At 36.6% G+C, this 15,723-nt stretch overlaps 1 long non-coding RNA gene across 5 annotated transcripts in view; it reads right to left on the bottom strand.

Moving 5' to 3' along the window:
* LOC140709498 (uncharacterized) overlaps positions 1-15,620 on the bottom strand; it is a 34,301-nt gene extending 18,681 nt beyond the window's left edge. Inside the window, exons 1-3 of one of the 5 annotated variants that reach the window (XR_012090035.1) lie at positions 6,899-15,620; positions 5,455-6,397; positions 1,083-4,923 (exon numbers count right to left, since the gene is read on the bottom strand). This is a non-coding gene — a long non-coding RNA (uncharacterized lncRNA). Of the gene's footprint in view, positions 1-1,082; positions 4,924-5,080; positions 6,398-6,898 lie in introns of those variants that run through there. The other 4 variants (XR_012090033.1, XR_012090034.1, XR_012090032.1 and 1 more) reach the window with 4 other exon arrangements.
* Positions 15,621-15,723: the final 103 nt, after the last annotated feature.

Raw genomic sequence — 15,723 nt, 5'->3', positions numbered from 1 at the left:
CCAGCACTTTGGGAGGCCGAGACGGGTGGATCACGAGGTCAGGAGATCGAGACCATCCTGGCTAACATGGTGAAACCCCGTCTCTATTAAAAAATACAAAAAACTAGCCGGGCGAGGTGGCGGGCGCCTGTAGTCCCAGCTACTCCGGAGGCTGAGGCAGGAGAATGGCGTAAACCCGGGAGGCGGAGCTTGCAGTGAGCTGAGATCCAGCCACTGCACCCCAGTCTGGGCGACAGAGCCAGACTCCGTCTCAGAAAAAAAAAAAAAAAAAAAAAACATACAACATAACATAAACATAATATCATTCTTTGTCCCTCGTAACAATTTTTGATTTTTTGGTCAGATATTAGGACAGTCACCCCAGCTCTGTCTTGGTTACTATTTCCATGTAATATATGTTTCCTATCTAGTCATTGTCTACCTCTTGTGCCTTTGGATCTAAAGTGAGTCTCTTGTAGATAGTACACAGTTGGCTCATATTTTAAAAATTCATTCTACTGATTTCTCCCTTTTAATTAAATAATATATTTATACTTAAAATAATTACTGATAAGGAAGCATTTACTTCTGCCATTTTGGGATTTGTTTTATATATGGATTATATATTTTTCATTTTTCAATTCCTGCAATACTGCCTTCTTTTGTGTTTAATTGCTATTTTTAAGTGTATCATTTTGTATAAAAATTAGCCAAGCATGGTGGCACATGCCTATAATCCCAGCTTCTTGGGAGGCTGAAGCAAGATAATCACCTGAACCCGGGAGGTGGAGTTTGCAGTGAGCTGAGATTGTGGCTACTGCACTCCAACCTGGGCAACAGAATGAGACTCTGTCTCAAAAAAAAAAAAAAAAAGTGTATCAATTTGATTTCTTCTCTTTTCTTTTTCTCATTATCTTTTTAGTTATTTTCTTCATTGTTACTCTGGGAATTACAATTGTCATCTTAAATTTGTAGCACTCTAGTTTAAATTTATACCAACTTACTTTCAATAGTATATAAAAATTCTGCTCCTATACAACTTTGTCCTCTCCTTATATTGTTATTGCCACAAATTACATCTTCATATATTGTGTGACAATTAACATAGGTTTATAATGATTATTTACACATTTGTCTTTTAAATCATGTAGAAAAAAAAAGGAGTTACAAGCCAAAAATACAATAATACTTTACATATGTAGCCACCATGTCTGGCTAATTTTTCTATTTTTTGTAGAGATTGGGTCTTGCCATGTTTCCTGGGCTCAAGTGATCTTCCCACATCAGTCTCCCAAAGTGTCAGGATTACAGGCATGAGCCACCACACCTAGCTAGGTTTTGTTTGTTTGTTTTTTCTCTTTCAGCACCTTAAATATTTATTCTACTGTCTTTTTGGCATCCACAGTGTCTGAAGAAAAGCCAACTGCTAATATTATTAAGAATCTTTTGTAAGTGATGAGCCTCTTCTCTCTTCTTGCTTTCAAGATTCTCCTTGTGACTTTTGATAATTTGAATACAATGCATCTCAGTGTGAATCTCTATGCATTTACCCTACTTGTGTAAGATTGGTGCAAAAGTAATTGTGGTTTTTGTTATTGAAAGTAATGGCAAAACTATAATTACTTTTGCACCAGCCTATATAGTTCACTTAGTTTCTTGAATGTGTAGATTCATGTCTTTCATCAAATTGGGAGCGTTTTTAACCATGATTTCTTCAAATATATTTTCTGGTCCTTTCTTTCTTCTCCTTCTGGGACTCCCATTATATGTATGTTGGTATGCTTGAGGCTGTCCCATAGTTCTCTGAGGATTGGTTCATTTTTTTTAAAAACAGCTTTATTGAGACATTATTGACATGTAAATAGTATATATATTTAAAGTGTACAATTTGATGTTTTCATATGTGTACATTGTGAAATGATCACAACCAAACTAATAAACATATCCAGTACCTCTACATAGTTACCATTGTAAATGTATGTAATTAGATTTAAAATTTATCCTCTTAACAAATTATCACTATAAAATAAATTGTTGTTAACTGTCATTACCATGTTGTACATTGAATCTCCAGGAATTATTTATCTTTGTTAATTCTTCTTTATTCTTTTTGCGTCATACAATAGATCTCAATTAACCTTCCTTCAAGTTTGCTTATTCTTTATTCTGCTGTTGAACCACTCTAATTAATTTTTCATTGCAGTAACTGTACTTTTCAGCTTCAGAATTTCTATTAGGTTGTTTCTTATAATTTCTATAGCTTTATTGATATTCTCTATAAGGTGACACATCATTCTTCTGGTTTCCTTTAGTTCTTTGTCCATGGTTCCCTTTTAACTCTTTGAACATATGTGAAGACAGTTGATTTAAAGTATTCGTCTGGTAAGTCCAGTGTCTGGGCTTCTTCAGGGACTGTTTCTATACATTTCTTATTTTCCTGTGAATAGGCCATTTCTTGCTTCTTCGCATGTGTCATAACATTTTGTGGAGAAGTGGAGATTTTGCATAATATGACAACTTTGGAAATCAGATTCTCCTCCCTCTCCAGAGTTTATTGTTGCTGCTTGTTGTAGTTTGTTGTTGTTTAACACTTCAATGGTTTAGACACTTCTCTAAACCATTTTTGTTAAAGCTATATTCCTTGTGGTTGGCCACTGAAGTTTTGCTATTTTAGCTTAGTGGTTAGCTAGTGATTTGAAGAGATTTCCTGAAATATTGACAGCCAAAAGTATAAAATACTCTCCCAGTCTTTGCAGGTTGGCTTTGCATGGGGAACTCCTTCAATGCTTAGCCAGGTTGTTTAAAACTCTGCCTTAACCTTCACTCCCTCGTGTGGAGCCTAAAAGTTAGAGAGATGTTAGAGATTAGAGTCTTTTCAGGTGTCTCTGGGCATATGTCCAGCCTGGGAATGTATGTGACCTTCTGGATTTCTTCATATATACAGAAGCTTTTCAAAGTCATCATTTCCCCAAGTATCTCCATATGTAATCTCTTTCTTCCCAGACTTTTCTTGCTGCTTGTTGCTTGCTCCAACTGTCATCCTTTGTCTTAGGTGGCTAAGGCTAATATATTTGCTTTTACATGCTCTCAACAACCACCACCCAGAAACTGCTTATGACTTGGAGAAAGTTTGAGTCAGGTAAAAGAAAAGCAAGTCCTTGTGCCAAGCCTTCAGGGAGCCCAGACGATCAAAACACACCGCCATGATTCCTTGAGAATAAGTCTGTATTTCTTCCTCTGATGCCAGCAACCTGCATCTGGAATGTGAGCTGCTGTCTGAGCTGCTACCAAGCTGATGATGGGGCATGGTAAGCAGGTAAGTTATAATGCCACAGCACTTTTACCAAAATTCAGCAGTGTCTTTCTTCAGTAAGCACTCCCCTGCTTGTTACTGTTGATTTTTAATAGATTCCCAGAGTTCCAAAAAATTTGATTCTTAACAGTTTTTGCAAGGTTGTTCATTGCTTTTGTGGAGAGACAGGATTTTAGAGTTCCCTACTCTGCTATTTTCAGTAACATTACACCTGGATGACTAAGTTTAACTTGTTTACAGCTATTAGAAGTGTATAATTTCTTTTAAAAAATGTTGGCCAGGTGCAGTGGCTCACACCTGCAATCCCAGCACTTTGGCAGGCAGAGGTGGGTGGATCACCTGAGGTCAGGAGTTAGAGACCAGCCTGGACAACATGGTGAAACCCTGTCTCTACTAAAAATACAAAAATTAGCTAGGCGTGGTGGCACCTGTAATCCCAGCTACTTGGGAGGCTGAGGCAGAAGAATTGCTTGAACCTGGAAGGTGGAGGTTGCAGTTAGCTGAGATTGCGCCTCTGCACTCCAGCCTGGGCAACAAGAGCAAAACTCCGTCTCAAAAAAGAAAAAAAAAAATAAAAGTCATAAAAAAATAAAAAGCTCAGAATCAGAGACACTCTTGGGTAATTTTTAGTGTATAAGTCCTTGCATAAACTAGGTGTTCAATACTGTCAAAGAAATTTAAGAATCAGGTCCTAGAAAATGAAAGTATGAACAAAAAAATATCTGACAAAGCTCTCAATCAACTTAGAAGTTTATTTTGCCAAGGTGAAAGATGTGCCTGGGAGACAAGTCTGTGCCTTTCTCCAAAGATGACTTTCAGGATTTCAATATTTAAAGGAGAAAAGTGGGCTAGAGAGGAAAGAGGGAGAGTATGGTAATCCACATATTGTAAGAGAAAAGGAGAAGGCAAGGGAATAGTCAATTATGTATTGGTCTCACACTCAGCAAGCTCAGCAAGTAAATTGATACATTACGTAAGATAAGATGAACATAAAGTAGCTACCTGTGGAAATATTTAACCTTTTATCTGTAGCTATCTACTTAGGAACAAAAGGAAAGGTAGCTGCTTGCATGACTCAGCTTTCAGCTTAATATTTTTCTTTTGGCATAGTAAATTTATTTTCTTTTCACAATTCTCACCACCACTTTCTAAAAAGCCAGTAAAATTTAGCAGTGGTGGGGTCATATACCAACTTTAGTGACACTAATGTTAATAAGTTCTGATAACCCACTACCATTGGACCAACCTCCCCATTTTTTCTTTTAAACTCTTTCAGAAAATGCATTTTAGAAGAAAATGAGTCTCTGATCTCAGGTTTTGTCTGATCTCTCACGACTGGGATGGCCTATTCCTAGATAGGTAGGTCCCCATGTTGTAGGAAAACTCATTTTTAGCCAGTTATGAAGTCTCACATTCTACAAAGAAAAAATAGGTGAAGGACAGAGAAAGGAAGCAGAGGAAAGATGAAGAAATAACAAATATTTTTTAAAAAGAGAGAACAATCCTGTAAAATTGATTTGGTTTAAGTCCATACATATTACTTAAGTCCATACAGCAGTAGGTAGGTAAAAAATTTGTTTATATATAGAGATAGGTTGCTGTGATTTTCTTCTGAAGTTTATGTTGTCTAGCTTCAGTATTTAAAATGAGCAGAAAAAGGAAAGGAAAGAAGAAAAAAATGAAAACATTATTTTGGAAACTTGTAGCCAGGAAATATTTTAGAATTCAGTCCAAATTGTAGAATATAATAAAAATTGAAAAACACTTGACAAGGTTAGAATCCAATAACAGGTGTACTAGAGTTTATTTTGAAACATGATTTTTCTCTCTCCAATTCCCCAATTTAATTAAAGACAAAATCATAGTAGGACCAATTTATTTGTAAAGTAAGTTTTAGTCTTATTATTGGCTTGATTATTTACATAAAGTGCAGCAAAAATAATCATTTGCCATATAGGCTCTCTTTTTAAAAAATTTCACTTTGCTGGAAGCTTTGCCATAAGGAATCTGAGATAAGGCCATTTTTTAAAGCCATAAGTCCAGTCAAGGATTTATCTGTGCCTGCAGATACCTGTATAAATGGAATGAATTACTTTCTTTTTGAGGTCTCCAAAAAACCTTGGGGTTCCTAGGTATGTCAGAGAGTGATGCTCTTTACTTACCACAGGGTAGGACCCTGTAAATAACAAGGTATAAGGCCAGTGTTTCCAAGGGGTTTTTAGTGGCTCTAAAAGTTAGCCTTATTTTCTCAGGGCAGTCTGAATATATGTCATTCCAGTCAAAGCATTGGTAAACTAACCAGTATCTCCAATTACATCCTGTTATAAAAGAAAACAGTTTCTTATTGAGCTTATATAAATAACTATATTGCCATAAATTAAGAATACTTACAAACAATTTCCAAATTTTGGGGAAATGAGGTAAAGAAATTATGTTTTAAATTTTGCTCACTAGAGTATAATTTACTCAATTGTTAAAAGCTGTACATAGCTTAAAAGAAGAGAAACTTTTCTTAAATCTGAAAAATAAAACAAAAAGAATTGGCAATTTTTTTAAAAAAAGTCATAAAGGATTATTGTAATTATTTCAATCTTCCATTAGTTCAGTCCAAGAAATTAACTCCTGTTCTTCTCAATAGTTGATCAACAACTTTCATGAATACATCAACTTTCCATGAGAGTTCTGGAAGTTTTCCTCTTTATTCCAATGGCACAATCTCTAATATTATCAGAAACTCATATTTAAGAGTACTCCTCAGAGTTCTACAGCTGATTATAAACCACTCTATAAACAGACCAAAGTAAAACCACAATTGTGGATAATGAAAATCTTAGAACAGTCATGGTTAAAGACACAATTTACAAGGAAATTTGGTTACTCCTGTGGCATACAACAATTTGACATAATATGATTACTACTAATAACATATACTAAGATATATCAGAATCACAGGAATCTCATATAATTTTGGAACACATACTAATAACACATTTATATAAATATAATCCAAAGAAGGTTAAATACCATTTCATATTTGATGATGCTTCTTGTATGATTTTATGATACCGAATAAGCAAAACATGTCTCTTCTGGACTTCAGGGGACCTAATATCAAAAAATTAAAAGGAATTTAGAACTTGATTTTGGAAAGTTTGTCAAATATAAAAACAGTTTAAAACACTTGATATCATAAATGGGATCACAGGACATTGTAAAATAAATCATTCACTCAGCCAAAGTGATAATTCAAATGTTTTTTTAAAAGGCAAAAGCCTTATTCTTTGAGAGAGGAGACTTAATTTCCCAAACAATAAGTACTAACAAAGACAGCATGAGGCCAGTTAAATCTGCCTCAAGTCTTATAAACAAATCTATTAAATTTTAATCATCTTGACCAGAAGATATAATTTCCCTAAACCTTTTTATAAACTTTTCTAATTTTTAAAGAGTAGGTTAATACTCCAAGAAAAATCTTGTTAATCTGACACAGGGGCCCAGATGCTGGTCTTGCATCAGTGTTTCTTTGATTATTAATGTTTAATCTATAGAGAAACTCTGATATAATTTTCTCTCTCAAAATTAGCCCTTACAATCTCACATACCCACCTTTTCTTCAATAGTCCCTGAGCCTAGAGGGTTTGAATAGTTTTAATTTCTGGCTCTGTGTTTTATGAATGCAGTTTATTTTTATTGTTATCATCTCCTGAGTCTGAAGATGAGCCTTTAACTGCTGTCAGTGTTTTAAGATTCAGCAGAACTTGGTCCTTTTTGCATCCAGGAGTCAAAACCCTGTAACTCAATAGCACAAGGATTTTAAAATACAGAAAGTTACATGGAGGTAATTGCCTTAATTAAAAACAAAATTAATCTCAGTTTTCCTAAGCAAATCAAAACTTAATAATGATGTAGGAATTATTTCAATAAAGCATAAAATCTGTTTGTTAGTCCAATTACCAAATGGCAAAAACCCCAAAAATAAACCCTTTTGCAGTGTGACTGCTGTTCCCTGTGGGGAGTCCATTTAGATAACCTGCAAGTCAAAACTAATGAAAAAAGGGTACTTGAATTAATCAGACATAGGAAGAGTGTGTCCTAAGTGAAGGTTTCTTTTGTCTTTTTCTTTTTTTGAGATGGAGTCTCATTCTGTCACTCAGGCTGGAGTGCAGTGGTGCAATCTTGGCTCACTGCAGCCTCCGCCTCCTACGTCCAAGTGATTCTCCTGCCTCAGCCTCCCGAGTAGCTAGGATTACAGGTGCACACCACTATACCTGGCTAATTTTTTGTATTTTAATTAGAGATGGGGTTTTGCCATGTTGGCCAGGCTGGTCTAGAATCCCTGGCCTCAGGTGATCTGCCCACCACGGCCTCCCAAAGTGCTAGGATTACAGGCATGAGCCATGGCACCCAGCCAGGTTTTCAATTTTGTAAACCAATTTAGACATATTAAGAAAAGCTAAGAGCACAGAATGTTATATTGGAAGAAAACACTTCCTTTAAATCTTTAAGATAAAACATTTTTAGCATTAGGTCACAGCAGCATTTAGAAACTGAGGATAAAAAGTTAGAGGAGCTGATAAAAAAGTTGGAGTGAGTTACTATCTCAGGCCTTCTCAAAGGGGAGAGAAAACTGAAAACAGTAAGACACAATAAAAGTTAAATTTTGGGGTTAACAAAAATCTCTTGTAATTTTATTAAGAGTAAATCAATACCTTAAGAAAATTTTGTTGTTCTAACCAATTCTTTAGTGTATTAGGGTATTTTCATATCAAAGCCTAATCTCTAGAGAGACTTTTATAAATAATTTTAACTATAGCCAACTTGATCACATAAAGTTTTTTTTATATAAATTCTCCTTTTACAAGGTTGATTATGACTTACACAGACCATTTGTGATATATGCCTACGTTCCCAGACCAAACTGAGGGTCAGGCTATTTCTCGTGGCCCAATAATGAGATGCAGATGAACTGGGGAGGAAGAGAGTTCTTATTTCTGTAACCGGTTACAGGGAGAAGACCTGGAAAACACTGCTAGACCAACTCAAAATTACAAAGTTTTCCAGAGCTTATATGCCTTCGAAGCTATATGTCTATGTGTAAGTATGCATTCATCTAAAGACATAAGTGATTAACTTCTTTTAATCTATAACTAAGATCTGAGTCCTGAAGACCTTCCTCTGGAGCCTGAGTAAATTCACTTAATCTAAATGGGTACAGGTTCTGGGGTGATTACCCTTATCTTGTCTCCTGCTAAATCATGGAGGATTGGGAAGTTCCTTCAGACCCTAGTAAACTCTTTTGTGGAGGCCTGGGGAGTTTCTTCAGATCCCCAATAAAACGTGCTTAATCCTAAACGTATCCTGTTAAGAATTCCTTCATTATCTTGTCATGTTTCAAGGCCAGGAAAGGCCTAGGCAAAACTCTTGGTGGGCTTTTGTTACAGTCCAGCCTTTGCACAAGGTCACTGGCCCTTTCAGCTTTTAGATTTAACTTAATCCCTCAGTCAGTGCTGAAACAGTTGTTATGAAGGCCTGGATTAGTAAGACCTGGCCGGCCACACTTGGACTTCTTGTTTTATCTTAAATATCCCTCTTTCTTAAATAACCAGTCATTTTATTTTGAGACAAAAAATTTACCGTACAAATTCTTACTCATATAAAATTATTTTCCTTTTAACCTCTATTATCTTTCGTCTTTTTTCATAAATAACCTTTGAATTAGAAATTATTTCCCTTTAATAAGAACACTTTTTAAAGAAAAATATTTGTTTGCTATAATATAATTTTTAAAAAATCAGGTAACAATACAAAGGCAAGCAGTTTAAGATTGGAGAGGAACTTGTCTGTTTATATTCCTGGGGATCCATATGGAAGAACAGAGATTTTTCCTCAGAAAGGAGGGGCCTTCTCTCTTTTCTTGAAGGAATCCCAGGCTGTTGGAAATGATTTAGATCCTTCATGCAGCAGAGGGTGGCAAGAGGAAGGAGAGACAGGCCAAAGTAATTTGAGGAAACAGAATTCAGTCAACTGAGAAGAAAAAAACTTTTTCTCAAAAAATGAGATCCTAGGACAGAGAAAAAGCATAAAGGCCTTATATGCATACACACACATCTTGGATATCAGCTTTTAATTAAGCTGACTTTTAACCACTGAGTTCTTAAAAATCCTTTTAAATCTCTTTTAACTGTATTTTCTCTGGGACAACCTGCTGATATTTCAAAAGTATTAATAACACAAAATTTAAACCAGAAAACACGTGATTTAGGAACCAAACCCAGGCTGCTGTGGTGAAAACAGGCAGAACCTTAGCTACTGAACTACACTGTGGGGCAGCCACCATAGTTCTTTCAGTTTGGCCCTAGCTCGCAAAAGATGGCCTTGTTATGTAAACAAAGCCCCTCAGGTAGTCAAAATCTTTCTTTTCTTCCTTTTGCTGGCTTTTTTTTTTCCCCAGCTACAGGAATGTAGACAATTCAGAGGATTTATTCCCCATAATTTGGAACTTTCCTTCAGATTTAACCAAGTCGGGTAGAGACGATCAAACCTAATGGGAAAAAGACTGAAACAACAAAAACAGAAACAAACAAAACCAGTTAAGCAAAACACAAAAATGATCACACAATTCATACAATTACTGAGTGCTCTAATGGTAAGAAGAAATTAAGACCAGCTGACTGTTAATCTTAATTTTTAGTCATAAGGAGAAGTTCCAAGATAAAACCCCAATTCAACTACTTAGCTAGGAAAAGGGCACAGGCTGAAGACTGCTCGCTACCATCCAAAGAGCAGGAAAAAAACTCAAACTTGCCTTCCTGGTTGGAAGTGAGCTGAAACTCCAGAAAAGAGTTTCCTGCTCTCCATCATCATGGAAGCAGGAAAACTCACTTGTTGGAAGTGAGTAAAATTCCAGAAAAGGAGTTGTACAGCACAATAAATCTTAGATCTTAACCAAAGTTTGGGAGATCAGGGATTCTTCGGAAGAAGGAGCTCCCAGGACTTAGCAAATTGTCCTGTTGGTTTGAGTAGTGAAGATAGCTCAAGCTGGTACTGAGTACCAATAGGAGATTTGTCAAAGGTCAGGGCCACCTCCACTCAAAGTCCCTTCGTGGTCACCAATTTGTAAACCAAAAGGAATCTGAGACAGGTCTCAATCAATTTAGAAGTTTATTTTGCCAAGGGTAAGGACATGTCCAGGAGATAGGCCTATGCCTTTCTCCAAAGATGGCTTTAAAGGGGAATACTTAAAGGGGAAAGTGGGCTAGAGGGAAAAGAGGGAGGGTATGGTAATCAACATGTTGCGAGAGAAAGGGAGCATGCAGGGGAATAGTCAATTATGTGTTGGTCTTGTGCTCAGTAAATTGGCACTTTACATAAGGTGAAATAGAGTAGCTACCGGTGGAGTTTCCTCCCTCCCTTCCTCCCTCTCTTCCTCCCTCCCTCCTACTCTTCCCCCCACCCCCCTTTCTCTCTTTCTTTCTCTGTTTCTGACAGGGTCTCACTCTTCTGCTCAGGCTGGAGTGGAGTGGAGTGATCTCAGTCCACTGCAAACTCTGCCTCCTGGGTTCAAGCGCTTTTCCTACCTCAGCCTCCCCAGTAGCTGGGACTACGGGCATGCGCCACCATGCCCAGCTAACTTTTTTTTTGTATTTTTTGGTAGAGACAGGGTTTCACCATGTTGGCTAGGCTGGTCTCGAACTCCTGACCTCAGGTGATCCGCTCACCTTGGCCTCCCAAAGTGCTGGGATTACAGCTGTGAGCCAACATGCCTGGCCCCATGGAGATAATTAACCTTTTATCTGTAGCTATCTGTTTAGGAACAAAAGGAAAGACAGTTATTTGCATGACCCAGCTTTCAGTTTCATTTTTTTTCCTTTTGGCATAGTGAATTATTTTCCTTTCACAAAAGAAACTCTAGCCCCAAACAAAAGAACAGATTTTACAGGTATTCACTAGTGACACAGTATCCTGATCTAAACAGTAATTCACTATGCTGGGACTTGAAAACAAGTGAACGACAACAGAAACAGCAGAAATCTATGATTTGGGTGAAAAAAAAAACCAACCCATATTTCCAGGCCATTTTAGAATAATCTGGCATGGATGTATTTCCAAACTAATCTACGGTCTAAGCCAATTTGAATAAAAGATCATGTTTCTGGGCCATTTTCGGGGAGAAAAACTGCTTTAAGGCTTATGTAAAAACAAAAACAAACAAACAAAAACCCTAAAAAACTCCACAATTTGAATGAATATGGATAAATAACTTCATGTAAGTACATAGTGATGTTTCTCATTCTTTGTTATGACAGCATATTGTTCTATTTGTGCACGATTTTTATTTAATCAGTTCTACTGAACATGTTTTTCTTTTCCCAGTCTGTGTCACACTGGGAAAAAATTATGGTGAGGACTTCATGTCTACTGCCTGCCCCCACCCCAAGATTTAGCAGATTTGGATTAAATATTTTTTACACCATTTTAGAAGAAAAATATGGTATGCAATTATGTCCAAAAGTACATTTCTGGCAAGTCTGAATGAAAAAAATAATCTTTCCGAGTCATTTTGGAAAAAAATTTTTGCATTGCACTTATATCCAAAAACCTTCCACTTTTTGGAAGAAAAAGCTGGCCTAGGGCTGATGTGCCAAAAAATTGGAGTAAATTTGGACTTTTGAAAAAAAAAAATCACGTTTGGGGTCATTTTGAAAGAAAGTCTGGTACAGGACTTATGTCTAATAAACCTCACAATATTAGTAAATTTTAAGAAAAAGTAATATTTCCCAGCCATTTACAAAGAACAATCTGGAATAGAGCTTACCCCAAAAATCACAATTAAGGATATTTGGATAAAATATCACATTTTTAGGTTAGTCTGGAAGAAAATTCTGGCACAGAAATTATTTCCAAAAAACTTCATTATTTGAGCCAATTTGATTGAAAAAATCACATTTCCAGGCCATTTAGAAGAAAAGCCTTATACATGATTTAGATCCAAAGATCCTAAGATTTCAGTGAACTTGGATAAGAAATGACATTTTCTGCATATTTTAGAAGGGAAATCTGGTGTAGGACTTAGTTCCAATAAGCCTCCAAATTTGAGATTTGGATGAAAATAGCACATTTCCATGGGGATTTGGGGAGAAATATCCAGCATATGACTTAATTCCCCAAAACCTACTTTTATATAAATTTGGATTTTTAAAACTCATGTTTCTTATTCATTTGGGGAGAAATTTGACCAAGAATTTGTGTACCCTAAAACACATGATTTGAATGAATTTGAATGAAAAATGTATTTATTTCTGGGCAATTTTGTAAAATAATGTAGCATAGAATTTATGACCACATGTCCTAAAAACTTCAGCAAATTTAGATGAAAAGTTACATTTCTGGGTCATTTTAGAAAAGCCTGGCATAAGACTTATTTCTAAAAACCCATAAGACTTAGTGAATTTGGATGAAAAATAATCCTATTTTCAAGACCATTTTGAAAGAAAAATATAGTATGGTATTACATCCAGAAAACCCTACTTATGCAAATTTGAATGCAAATTGTCTTTGTGGGCCATTTTAGAAGAAAATTCTGCTGTTGGGCTTATATTTTTTTAAGAAACTCCACTGATTATTTGACTACTGGAGCTATATAGTAAGTTTTGAAATTTGGAAGTATAAGTTCTCCAACTTTGCTCTTGTAAAAATACGTACTTTGATTGCCTCTTTTTAACCTAAAACTTAGCACCCTGGACACAGTGTTCTCAGACTGATTGTCCCATCCCTCCTCCCACTGATTAATCTTGGTGATTCTTTCATATAAGTACATAGTGATGTTTCTCATTCTTTGTTATGACAGCATATTGTTCTATTTGTGCATGAATTTTATTTAATCAGTTCTACTGAACATGTTTTTCTTTGCTAAAATTTGAAATTACTCATGACTGCATTGAATAACTTACCTAAATCATTTTGCACATAAACATACACAGCTACTGGATAAATTCATTAAGTGAGATTTCGGGCTCAAAGAGAATATGAATTTTAAATTTTGAGAGATATTACCAAGTTGTCCACCAGAAGCCTTGTGGCAATTTGTATTCCCAAGACTGATGTATAAGTGTGCCTGTTTCCACCGTCCACAATACTATGTTCGAATTTTGTAGTCTTTGCTAATCTGGCAGGTGCAAAAATCTCTGTGTGGTTTTCATTTGTATCTTTACTGATGTCAAGGATGTCTTCAAATGAAAGAAGACTTCTCTTCCTATGCTGTTATCTGTCCTTGTGTTTTTTAGTATCTTCTATTGTGTTTTTGATTTTTAAAATTTCATTTCTAATGCTATTATGCAGATAGGAAAGACAGCATGTCCATCAAGTTTGTCTTTTGTTTTGGCCGTAAGTGTGAATTGCCTTGCAGAATTTATTTTTGTATAGACAAATTTGACCTTTTTCATTATGACTTTGAGATTTGGAATCACAAAGTCAGTCCTAGGTTATAAATGTGTTCCAATGATCCATTTCTGTATAACAGACAATCCTAAAATCTGAGGCTTAAAACAACTACTATCATCATGCCTCAGTTCTATAGGTTGACTGAGCTCAGCTGAATGGTTCTCACCTGAGGTGCCTCACTTGGCTGCAGATGTCACCTAGGATTTCAGTCATCTGAAAAGTCTGACAGGACAGGCCTCCAAAATAGCTCTCCCATGTGACTGGAGTTGAGGCTCACTGTTGGCTAGCTCAGCTATGGCTGATTACCACAGCACCTCTATAAGTCCTCTCCATGTGACTAGAAGTTTTCACAGCATGGCAGCAGGGTTCAAAGTGTAGAAGCTGTAAGGCTTCTTATGAACTAGTCTCAGAAGTCCCATAATATCATTTCTGCTACACCCTCTTGATGAAGCAAGTCACTAAGACCAGCCCAGATACATGGGGAAGGTAACAGGACACCCCTCTTCACCCCATCTCATAATATAGATATAAGGAGGGAAGGAATTGATTATGTCCATCTTGGAGACAATTTTCACATATCCATTCCATGTGAAGTATATACTCATCCCTCCTAAGATGCCCCCAAAGTCTTATCCCACTATGGCATTGGCTCAAAGATCGGGATCTCATTCTTTGAATCAGGTCAAGGTGGAGATGATGCTTTATCTGAAGACCTGGGAACCAAAGAAGCATATCTAACACCCAGTGTAGATTCAGGGATAACTATCCCCGAAAAAGTGCTTCTATCAAAAAATGGGGAAACAGCAGGTACTGGTTCATAGAAATTCAGCAGTTCAGCTGGCACATGCCACCAGTTACCTTTGTAGCACAGTACTGCCCGTGAGAGTGATTCTCCATGATGTCTGCAGTCCAAGTTATTCCTCCTTTTCCATGAGAACTGGCCTGTGCTTGCAGCTTAGTAGGTTTCTCACCCTACCTTCCGGCCCATAGAAAGAGGTAGGGGCTTTTGTGTCGTTTTCAGAGCAAGCTGGTGTTCCTGTTACAAATGTCATGGGTTTCCTATGCCTCTTATTGAAGCTCATTCCATTAGACAAAACCTATATCCACAAAGCTCTTCAAGACAAGCCCCTCATTTGGGTTGAGTGTCAAGGTGCTATGGGATGATTCCATTAAAATTTAGTACCATTTTGTGTACAGTCTAGAAGCCACACACTTAAATATTTCTGAAGTCTTAAAAAGGGGTCTTCTGAAGTCTTAAAAAGGTCTGTACCCTTGAGATGATCTTTACCTTGAAGGACACTTATTTTGAGCAAAACTACGCACTGGAGGAGGTATGGTTAATAATATTTACATAGGGTTAAACACCTGAAGCCCTGAGATAGGATAACTATTGAGACTGTGTGGCTGAAAGACCTTAGACCAGTTACCTGATGACTGACCTGGGGACTGGGTCCTGGGATAGAGGAGCATGATTCAAAGTTCTAAACACTGGTATTACAGGACTGATTGAGGAATGTGGCTTCAAGGGTTTAATCCCTGTTACTGGAGGGCTGAGGAAGACACATGGTTAAAGATTGTCATATACAGTCAAGTGTTGCTTAACAAGAATATGTTCTGAGAAATCATTAGGTGATTTAGTCATTTTGCAAACACTGTAGAGTGTACGTACACAAACTTAGATGTCATAACCTACTATACATCTGGGCTACATGGCATAGCCTATTGCTTCTAGGCTACAAACCTGTGCAGCAGGTTACACTGAGTACTGTAGGCACTGAGTACTGTGGGCAACTGTAACACAATGGTAAGTTATTTGTGCATCTAAACATAGAAAAAAGTATAGTAAAATACAGCATAAAAGACAAAAATATGGTATACCTGTACAGGACACTTACCATAAATGGTAAATTGCAGAACTGGAAGTTGCTCTGGGTGACTTTGTGCATCTAAACATAGAAAAAATAAGGTAAAATACAGCATAAATGACAGAA

Source organism: Chlorocebus sabaeus, chromosome 2, assembly GCF_047675955.1.
Source record: "Chlorocebus sabaeus isolate Y175 chromosome 2, mChlSab1.0.hap1, whole genome shotgun sequence".
Classification (NCBI taxonomy): domain Eukaryota; kingdom Metazoa; phylum Chordata; class Mammalia; order Primates; family Cercopithecidae; genus Chlorocebus; species Chlorocebus sabaeus.
This window is presented reverse-complemented; position numbering and strand designations above follow the sequence as displayed.